The sequence below is a fragment of the Mirounga angustirostris genome, unplaced genomic scaffold (assembly GCF_029215605.1).
Source record: "Mirounga angustirostris isolate CCGP_5_RB_7025 unplaced genomic scaffold, mMirAng1.0.hap1 SCAF_14, whole genome shotgun sequence".
Classification (NCBI taxonomy): domain Eukaryota; kingdom Metazoa; phylum Chordata; class Mammalia; order Carnivora; family Phocidae; genus Mirounga; species Mirounga angustirostris.
Genome location: NW_026991722.1, coordinates 14,123,973 through 14,134,061, shown reverse-complemented (window position 1 = coordinate 14,134,061; position 10,089 = coordinate 14,123,973). Strand labels below are relative to the sequence as shown.

At 43.0% G+C, this 10,089-nt stretch overlaps 1 pseudogene; it reads left to right on the top strand.

Annotated features, from left to right (window-relative positions):
- The first annotated feature begins 343 nt into the window (after positions 1-343).
- Positions 344-843, top strand: LOC123852315 (ubiquitin-conjugating enzyme E2 C-like; annotated as a pseudogene).
- The last annotated feature ends 9,246 nt before the right edge of the window (positions 844-10,089 follow it).

Genomic DNA, 10,089 nt, shown 5'->3' with positions numbered 1-10,089 from the left:
TAGTTTAATTTATCTCACTCTTGATATACCCCTACAATACATTTATCCCTACATTTTTTGGCTGCATACTTTTTGATCACCTCTTTATATTACAATTATTTTCTACAATAATTTCCAAAGAGAAAATAGAAAAGCAGTCGTTCTCTCTTCTATGACTGATCTCCGTTTTCAAATTATTTCTAGTTTCTATGCATAAAATGCATAAAATCGATGTCTTCACAAACAGGCTTCCTTGCTGTTTGTAACCCAGTTAGCAGTCTGAGCTCCACCAACACAAGAATCTTCTAAATTTGCATTGCAGCCATGCTCTCCGAGTTGCTCTCTCCCTGCCCACACCGCCCGGATGCCCTCCCAGATCCATGACCCGGCTGCTGCCAGTGTGGTCACCGCCCTCAAAGAAGCCAAGCTCAGCGGTGTCACTGCCTGGGGCCCCGTGGGCAAGAGGCTAGGGCAGGAGCTGATGACCCTCATGATGGAATTTCTGCCTTCCCTGAATCAGACCACCTTTTCAAATAGGTGGGGACGACCCATGGAGCAGCTGGAGTAGTGCATGAGACCTGAGCTATAATGGGCTCTCCCTGGAGCTCCCCAATGGCTACCCTTACAACACGCCCATGGGGAAGTTCCTCACGCCCCGCTACCACTGCAGTGTGGACACCCAGGGGAACATCTGCCTGGACATCCGGAAGGACCATCCCGCTGTCCATCCAGAGCCTGCTAGGAGAACCCAACACTGACAGCCCTTTGCACACGCATGCTGCCGAGCTCTGGAAAAACCCCATAGCCTTTAAGAAGTCTCTGCGAGAAACCTGCTCAAAGCAGGTCTCTAGCCAAGAACCCTGACTGTCCAGCCTCTCTGCTTGTGTTGTCTTTTTATTTTCTCTTTAGATGGTTTGTCCTTTCTGTCATTTCTGTCTAGGACTCTGTATCTTAAGCTGTGGTGTCATTTTTGCTTTGTTTCTGTTTTTTAAATTAAGTCTCTGGTTGAGCCCTTGTGATAAATATATTAAATAAATACATTGGGGCTATTTTTACAAAAAAAAATCTTCTAACTTTGATTTTGGACAATCCTTATTTTTAAAAGTATTTAAAATATGCAGTACATATATACTTGCATTCTCTTGTATTCCTGATTAGGAGAAAACTTCCAATTTTGAAAAGGTATCAAGGAATTGAATTTCTGCACAAATTCAGGAAGAATGTATTATTTTACACATCTGGTGATAAGAAGGATTTTCCAGACTGCACTGCTTTTCAAACTTTCTCTTTTCCTCCCATGTACTTCTCAGGCTTGTGCCATGAGACAGATACCTTAATACCATGATTTGATCTCGGAGCAACACTTCTGTGTCTTGATGGAAGTTAAGTCAGCACACTAGGCAGTAGGAGTATTTTTCAAAGCCACTCCTGCTCCAGAGGGATAGAGATAACCCCACTATACACAAAAGAAACTACAAAAGAACACAAATATATCCCACGAAACCCAAACTAAAGGTATCTCCAACTCAACTTCCTCTAAGCCCCATCTCCAAAGGGCTTGTAGCCTTCCAATACTCCAATACCACCAGACACAAAGGGAAAATTTGAACTTTCTAACCTGGAAACTTTCAAACATACACACAAGTAGACAGTATAGTGTGGTAAATTCCCTGTGGTCTCAGTAGTTGGGCCAAAGCAGAGCTTCTAGCATGCCCTGTGAACAAGTTTGCTCAATCAGTTTAAAGAGCCAAGGCCTAGCACCTGTCAAACTTCGTCTGGTATATCACCCATTTTAGAAATGAAGGCCTGATTCTGTAAGGCCTGATTCCAGATCAAGCCGTATAAAGCTTAGTTTTGTCATTTATTTCCTAAAACACTGCCACCTGTAATACTGAGAGATTTCACTGTGTGTGTGTGTGTGTGTGTGTAAGGAATTCATCCATGTGTATGAAAAGTTCTGTAGAAAACTTCTCTCTACTAAAGGCCAAAACCCTTGTCAACCACCAGCATTTGTGCGCAGAGACCCGCCTCTGAGACTATGGATGAACCCCATATGGGTTCCTAACTAAGGTGAGAACAGAAAGAGGCAAAGCCACTGATGATAATACGGAGCTACCTAAGGCCCCGGCTACTCATCTGACAGAAAAGCCTCCAGGTCATTTTAACTCACATGTCTCACCAAGTCCTGGCTTTGGCCAAATTCAGACAGTTTTTCCTTCATGTTTCTCAATCTGCCCTATGCTTCTCCTGGTCCTTTTTTCCAAGTAAGGTTTGTTCCAAGAAAATGCATAATATGGTTAAAACAAATAATCAGACAGACTCTGAGAAGACTAAGCAAAGCCTCAGAACCATCAGAACCTAGAGAGGGAGGAGGGAGGAAGAAGAGGAAGACAGTGTGAATCTTGCCTTGCACTGTGGTAGCAGCAGGTGCTAAGGATGGGGAGAACCAAGCTGGTGGATGGATGGATTGACCTCAGTTTGTTTGCTTGCACCAATGTCATCTTGCTGCCAGCATCACAGTGGCAAGGAAAGGGAACATCTCAGGGGCTCAGGATTCCCTGCTCTGTCCATACCCGCAGTTCACATCACGACTCTATTGCAACTGTCTTCATTCTAGTATGGTCCATTCCATACTAGTGGCAGCTCAATTTGTTTGAAATGCTGCAGGCAAAACAGTGTCTTCACCTCTCTTCCCTGCCAGACTCTGCCTTAGGCTGGGTTTCCTAAAGGTAGGACCAGGAGCCTACCAAACACTTCCAGGTCCTTCCAGGGAACACCTTGGATAACCTTGCTATTCTGGTGTCCACCCAGCCTCCTCCCCTTCCTTCAGAAAACCAGCTCTCCCCCATCACTCTCCCATCTCAGGACATTTCTCCAAAGCTTACCCTCTTGACTGGAACTGACTGCCCACCTGAACTCCCCACCTGTCTCCTGCCATCAGTCATCAACCTCAAATTCATGCAGGAAGTCTTTTGCCCACAGATTGAACAATGACATTGATTTTCAAGTGCCTGTCTCTCTGACATTCTCACTTGCTGCCCAAAGAAAGTACCTTCCCCTAGCCTTGTATGACCCTTCCCACATTGGCCTTTTCCATTCTCAAAGGGCAACAAAAAGAAGTGGCTTTGCTATTTCACATCCCAGAAGATGGAAGATCAGATCTATGAAGTCTGTCCCAATAGGAGGTTAAATGTGGAAATAACCTTGACATCTGGAAACAGAATTTTCACCCCAAAATTTGGCTTTGAAAGACAGCTGAGCCACCGAGTGTGTCACGAAGACTCAGCAGGACTGAAGACAGCCTGCAGTTTTTTGTTTTCAATCAGCATTTGGGAATTGTGACAATATACAATTTTCTCTAATATTTTTTCTTATAAGAGTAACAAGGCAGTAAAATTATTGTAGAAAAATTGAAAAATACAAAATAGATTACAAAAGAAAATAAAATCAACTTTAATCCCACTAAATGGAAAGAACTATTATTGTTTTAGTGTATTGCTTGCTTGTGTTTTTCTACTCATATGTAATGCATAACCAATTTATTTATATACATATAATATGAATCGCTTATTAACATCAATAGTTTCAATTATATCTTTGAGTATCCTCTGCATCCCTGAGAATCCTAAAAAATAGTGTTCCACTTCATTATGTAAATATTTAATTTTTTTTTAATGAGTTAAGTGCTATCTGACTACTCTTGTGGGAAGGTTCTGAGATCAACAGAGTTAAGTACTGATCTACTTGGTGCCCCTAAGCAGCTTTACAACCTTGGGCAAGTTTTTTAAACCTTGTGTGCCTCAGTTTCCTCTCATTTAAAATGAGGATAATCATAGTATGTACGTTGGGGGGTGACTGACTGGCTTGGTCAGTAGAGCATGCGACTCTTTTTTTAATTTTTTTTAAATTTTATTTATTTATTTATTTGACAGAGAGAGACACAGCGAGAGAGGGAACACAAGCAGGGGGAGTGGGAGAGGGAGAGGGAGAAGCAGGCTTCCCGCGGAGCAGGGAGCCCGATGCGGGGCTCGATCCCAGGACCCTGGGATCATGACCTGAGCCGAAGGCAGACGCCCAACGACTGAGCCACCCAGGCGCCCCGAGCATGCGACTCTTGATCTCAGGGTTGTGAGTTTGAGCCTGATGTTGGGTGTAGAGATTACTTTAAAAAAAAAAAAATCTTAAAAAAAGTAATAGTATCTACTTTGAAGTCCTTATGCAGCAAGTAAAGGGGAAAGAGTGTGTTAAGTGCTTAGACTAGTGTCTGGCATGCAATAAATATTAAATAAAAGTTATTCTTATCCTCATCATCTTTGTATTACTCCAATACTTTTTAACGAGTGAGTACATTTATAATAAGGTGCTGATCCAATAATATAACTATTCAAAGGTTGATAAGAGTTATGGTTGAACAGCATATTATTATTATTATTTTTAAAGATTTTATTTATTTATTTGACAGAGAGAGAGAGCGAGAGCAGGAACACAAGCAGGGGGAGTGGGAGAGGGAGAAGCAGGCTTCCCGCGGAGCAGGGAGCCCGATGTGGGACTCGATCCCAGGACCCTGGGACCATGACCTGAGCCGAAGGCAGACGCTTAAGGACTGAGCCACCCAGGCGCCCGTGAACAGCATATTAAAGGTTTTAGTGAATTGGAAGTTGAACAGCAAACATCTCCTGAAGGCCATACTGAAGTGTAATGGGCAAGAGATTAGTTTTGGATGAAGACTAAGGTTTAATCCCTGATAATTGTGATAAGCATTCTGTAGTTAACAAAAAGGGCCTGTAACTGTTCTTAGAGTTTTGCTTCCATTAGCTCTTAAGCCTCACAACAACCTGAAGATACATGTACTATTATTAGCAGGACGCTGAGGCACATGAAGTTATGAAACTTACAGCAAGGCAACAGGCTAATAAAAGGCACAGCGAGCATTTGCAGTCAGATGACCTTAGTCGAGAGCCTCTGCTGTTACGCTAGTCCCCCCTTATCCATAAGGGATAGTTCCCAAGACCCCCAGGATACCTGAGACCACAGACAGTACTAAACCCTGTGTCTACCACATTTTTTCCCTATACATACATACCTAGGATAAAGTCTAATTTATAAATTAGGCACAGTAAGGGGTTAACAACAATAACTAGTAATAAAATAAAACAATTATAACAATATACTGTAATCACAGTTGTGTGAATGTGGTCCGTCTCTCAAAGTATCTTTCTGTACAGTTGACCCTTGGAAAACACAGGTTTGAACTTACGGGGTCAAACTTATACGTGGATTTTATTTTTTATAAATACAGTACAGTACTATACATGTATTTTCTCTTATGGTTTCTTAACATTTTCTTTTCTCTAGCTTACTTTATTATACGAGTATAGTATATAATACATAAAACATACAAAATACGTGTTAATCGACTGTGTTCTCGGTCAGGCTTCCCGTCAACGGCAGGCTAGTAGTTAGATTCTGGGAGGTCAAAGGTACCCACGGATTTCTGAGTGGGTGGGTTCGGCGGGTCAGCCGTAGGTACTCACCTTTCTTCTTATGATGATGATGTGAAACGATAAAAACGGCGGGGCGCCTGGGTGACGCAGTCAGTTAAGCGCCCGACTCTTGGTTTCGGCTCAGGTCGGGAGATGGAGCCCTGCCTCAGGCTCCGTGCTGGACCGGAGCCTGCTGGGGATTCTCTCTCCCTTTCCCTCCACCCCCTCCCTCTCTCCTAAAAAAAAAAAAAAAAGATAAAATGGAGACCAGACGAGATGAAGGGAGGAAGATGACGTAGCATGGGCCGTATGATGTAGCGTGTGACGTATGACGTAGCGTCAAACTGCCACCCACGTTCTGACGCTGCGTCAGAGGAGGATTGTATGCTTCCGGCTGCGGTTGTCGCAGTAACTGGGAAAACGAGACTGCAGATAAAAGGCGACTGCTGTATGTTGTTATGTATTTGAAAAACTTATAATATCAGTGAGTCTCTTGTTAAGTAGTTTGTGCCCTTTTCCTTGTGGATTTGAAGAAACTCTGTGTTCCTGGTATAAGCCCTTTGCCAATCACATGCGTTAGAAGGATCTTTTCTGACGCTTCAGTTTCCCTTTTGTCTAACATAATGGGGTCTTTTTTTTTTTTTTAAAGATTTTATTTATTTATTTCACAGAGAGAGAACAAGTAGGCAGAGAGGCAGGCAGAGGGAGAGGGAGAAGCAGGCTTCCTGCGGGGCAGGGAGCCCAATGCGGGGCTCGATCCCAGGACCCTGGGGTCATGACCTGAGCTGAAGGCAGACGCTTAACCACTGAGCCACCCAGGCGCCCCGGAACTGACTTATTTAAATATGGTGTGAGGTAGAAGGCAGAAGACATTTTATTCCCATATGGATATCCAATTGACACGACACCATTTATATTGAAAAACTGCCTTTCTCACTGCTCTTACAGCATCACGCTTTCCCATAAATAAAGGGGCTTTATTTATGTGAGTTTATTCCTGAATATTCTATTCTATTGCTCTATTGGTTCATCTTGTACCGACATCATAGTATTTGTGGCTTTAGAATAAATTTGCCAATTTCTTCACTATTGCTGACCGTTTGCATTTCCGTATAAAGTTTAGAATCAACTTGCCAGTTTCCCTAAAATGACCTGCTGGGATTTTGATTGGAATTGGATTTTGATTGGAATATAATGTAATCCCTATACATTAATTTGGGAAGAATTACAATTTTACAACATCGTCTCTTTATTCTGTCTTCCAATCCACAAACATGGTAAATCCTTCCATTTGTTTCAATTTTCTTAGTTTCTTCTAATGATATATGTAGCTTTTACAAAAAAAAAAAAAAAAAAAAAAAAAAACTAACAGGTTTGTTCCTAGACATCTGATGTTTTGAGTTATTATTGTAAATGGTATTATTTAAGTTTCGTTGTTTCTCCAGTACAGTGTTGAATAGAAGTAGAGAAGTCAGCATCAGGCATTCTTGTCTCCTTCCCCATCACAGGTAGGAAGCCTACAATATTTTGCCATTAAGTGTGTTAGCTATAGGTTGTATGCATGGATTTTTATGGTTTTCTCCTCTACTAATTTCCCTTCTCCATCCATCCTCCATCCTCTGTAAAAATTTCTCAATGTCTCTTGCTTGCTTTTCTCACCTCTTTTTTTTTTTTATTTTAATTTTATTTACTTGAGAGAGTGTGTGAGAGAGAGAAAGCACAAGTAGGGGGAGCTGCAGAGGGAGAAGGAGAAGCAGGCTCCCAACTGAGCAAAGCACCCTATGTGGGGCTCAATCCCAGGACCCTGAGATCATGACCTGAGCCAAAGGCAGACGTTTCACCGCCTGAGCCACCCAGGTGCCCCTCTCACCTCTTATCCTCTCTTTGTCCTGGTGGGTTTATACATTTTTTATTTAACTTTAGTGAGGTTCAAAAAGGAATCAAGATAAACATGTGTTGGGGTGCCTGGGTGGCTCAGTTGGTTAAGCATCTGTCTTCGGCTCATGTCATGATCCCAGGGTCCTGGGATTGAGCCCCACATCCGGCTCCTTGCTCAGCAGGGAGGCTGCTTCTCCCTCTCCCTCTGCTGGCCACTCCCCCTGCTTGTTCTCTCTCTCTCTCTGTCAAATAAATCTTAAAAAAAAAAAAAAAACTTAAAAAAAAAAGCTAAACATGTGTTGAACCTATCATGCCTAATTAGAAGTCCCACAAGAGTAGACATGAAAAAAATCCATTTTTTAATTAAAATGTACTTAATACACTGTATGAAAATTCAGTGTTTCCTAAATTGGCAGATTTTTTTTTAAGTTTCTTGTAATATGTCACACACATCGATTGTAGCTTCCTTAAGTGCTAAAATAATAAAGAAATATTATTTCTCAGTAATTAGAATCTCACTTTGAGGTGCCAGAAGCCATCTTTACCTCAAATGATTTTTTTTTAATTTTTATTTATTTTTTTAAGTAATCTCTACACCCAGTGCGGGGCTCAAACTCATAATCACCAGATCAAGAGTTGCATGCTCTATTGACTAAGTCAGCCAGGAGCCCCTCAAATGATTTTTTTTTATAAATTAACATTCTGGTTTTTTGCCAAATTCAACTCCCCACTTCCTGGAGGACCCTCTTAGGCATCCCTGAGTAATGACCAATGAGCCTTTGCTTACATACCTCCTGTGCCAAAGAGTTTATCATTTCTCCCATGTGTAGAACCAAATATTTATCTCAACTTAAAGGAGAATCACTTAGGCTTGCATACTGAAAAAAAAAAAAAAGGAAAACCCAACTAAACAGTGGCTTAAATAAAGCCAGGGTCATTGTTTTCATATAAGAAGGAGTCCAGGGGTGGGTCATCCGGGGCTGGTCTGGCGTCTCCATGGTGCGACCAGTAACTGCCCTATTTCTAGCTGTCTGCTCCTTCACTCTCAGACCAAGCAGGACCTTCAGCACCACGTTTGTAAGAAGTGTCCTCCCCTCCAGGTAGTGCTTCGGCATTCCAGGAAAGGTGAAAGGAAAGTGTGAAAGGCATGGCTTATTGAGTCTGCCCCTTTATAAAGAGCATATTCCCAAAAGCCTCACCAGGCAACTTGCTCTTACATCTCATTGGCCAGACTATTTCACCTAACCACAAAGACTGAAGTCAATGTTTCATTGGGCCACCCTGAACAAAACAGGCTCTGGGGGTGCCTCTGGCCAATGCAGTGCCAGGGCTTGTTGAGGAAAGATAATTGATACTGGGTCAGCAAACACAGAGTCCGTTACAAGGGTTTACCTGTTTTCCCCTATTGATTCCTTTCCCCCAGGAGAGAAGAGTAGTCAGAGCCTTTGACAATAGCTAAAACTTCAAGGGACCAACTCTGAACCGTCTGGGAAGGAACGGGCATTAGGACGTGAAGTCAAGAACAAAGGAATCTCTGAGAACATACAGAGAAAGCAGAGTGGACTCCTGCTTCCCTTGGGACAAGAAGCTTAACAAGGGCCCCCAGGAGGACTTCCAGCTTCTGGTGGAGCTAGGAGGCTGGCAGAGGGACAGAGCAAGTTGAAGATCAGAATAGAAACAGCTGTTGGCTACACTTGCCAGCCCTCAGGGAATCACTTGTGTGCATGTTCTGTGGAACAACTCCATTTGATCCACACACATGTACAAATCATTGCCTCCTTCACTTTCTAAGTGCTTGGAATTATTCCTTTCCTCTTTAAGCCTCATATTCACTAGGCTACACATGGCTAGGAGCCTGAACTTGCAGAACTACCAGCTCAGGACACGCAAGCCATACACTGCTTACCCGTTACTCTAGAACCCTCATTTTGGGGGGTGGCCTACCACAGACTTCTACCTTGTGCCAGGCCCCAGGCTAAGCATATTGCTTTTTATCCCTTGTCCTCAGAATAACCTTAACAGTATTGCAGTTTTTAGGATGAGAAACTTGGGGCTCCAGATGGACCAGTAGCAAGGTTCAAATCCACATCTGCTGACTGATTCTGAAAACAGGAACATATCACAAAAGCCTTGTCCTCACTGCCTTGAAGCCCGAAAAAAGCTAGTCTAACTCCCTTTTTCTTTTTTACAGAAGAAAACACACACACACACACACACACACACACACACCCTGAGGTGTCAAGGACCTGGCCCAGAGTAGCAGTTGTAGAAGACATAGTGGATATCTAAACCCAGTCAACTCATTCCTTTTTTTAAATATATATTTTAAAGATTATTTATTTGAGAGAGAGAGACACAGCGAGAGAGGGAACACAAGCAGGGGGAATAGGAGAGGGAGAAGCAGGCTTCCTGCGGAGCAGGGAGACCGATGAGGGGCTCGATCCCAGGACCCATGACCTGAGCCGAAGGCAGACACTTAACGACTGAGCCACCCAGGCGCCCCAATATATATTTTTTAAAGATTTATTTATTTTGAGAGAGAGAGCACATGTGGGAGGGGCAGAGGGAGAGAGAGAATCCTAAGCAGACTCTCTGCTTAGTGCAGAGCCTGATGCAGGGCTCGATCCCACGACCCTGAGATCATGACCTGAGCTGAAACCAAGAGCTGGATGCTCAACCGACTGTGCCACCCAGACACCCCCGACTCAACTCACTTCTTAAGAGAAAGTGAGAGTCTATGTAACTGATG